Raw genomic sequence first — 1,241 nt, 5'->3', positions numbered from 1 at the left:
ATGTTTTCAAATCCACCCATAAGCTGTCTGTTAATCATCTGGTTAAAGGACTGTGGAAACACTGACATTTCAGAGCAGATGTTGACTCAGAACAGACCCATGTCCTCTCTTAGATCCGCTATTTATACAGCTTTCTACCTGCTTTCATAAGCACTCCTCTATATTGCAGCTTAAACATGTTATTAACATCTCAGCATGTGTATTTTCATAACTTGGTGCATCACTTGGTGTGTATTCGTGACATTTTCCTTTATTTGGACTGCCTACCCACCAGTGTGCTGGGTATATATTATATCTTTGCACAATAAGGCCAGTTATCAGGATTAAAAGATGCACTTATCAAGCTTCTAGTTTCTTCAAGGTCTAATGCTTTTCTTTATTGTTCTTTCATTCCTGCCTATTAACATGTCAAATTTATGTGGCCATATTATGTATAGAATGATAAGACATCTTTGTGAAACCAGGACGTTGTTGTGAAATGCCGCAGTGTTGTGGAGTCTCGTCAGTGTTGGAGAAACATCCAGCCCTTATTCAGGACCACAATGATGTGGCTTCAAATGCTAATGAACGGGCTGTGGGTTGGCATGATCTCATAGTTGGCTCAGGCTTAGGTTGGAATTTTCTGGCCCCCAAGGAAACAGTGGTACAGCACCAACAATCTTCTCATACCCTTTTTATTGCTTTAAAACCTGCTTCCTCTGTAGCCCTCATATGGCCTACCTAATGTGCTCTTTTCACAATTCACAAACTGAAATTTATTTATATTGATTTTAATTGATTGATTTAGATTTGAATGATTAGCCCTAATTATTTTATATTTTGTATGTACATAAATAATGTTAGGCTAATTTGATTGCATATGCAGCTTCATTTATGTCTTTTATCAAGTTATAGACTGCCATCTTATTGTGCTAGTTATTAGACATTACTATTTTTGAGTTCTGTGAATCAGTATTGCCAGTATAATAGTTAAAATCAGAAATGGTCCATGCAAATGAGGCATAAAAGCACAACATGCACTCCTGCTGGGTCATTGTGCCACTGCCACACCCTTTACCCAGGTGGCTGTCTGAGAGTCAGTGACACATCCATGATAAAAGAGGCTTTAATATGCTTAACAGCAGAATCATTCAGCATTGCCAAATCACAGGACTAGGATTACCAGAAGAAACTAGGGCATTCGCTTCTTGTGTAGATGCAACAGGGAGCGTCAAGAGTCCGAAGAAATATTGGGCAGCTTG

Source organism: Sinocyclocheilus grahami, unplaced genomic scaffold, assembly GCF_001515645.1.
Source record: "Sinocyclocheilus grahami isolate Dianchi unplaced genomic scaffold, SAMN03320097.WGS_v1.1 scaffold9772.1, whole genome shotgun sequence".
Lineage (NCBI taxonomy): Eukaryota > Metazoa > Chordata > Actinopteri > Cypriniformes > Cyprinidae > Sinocyclocheilus > Sinocyclocheilus grahami.
Note: the sequence above shows the minus strand (reverse complement) of the source record.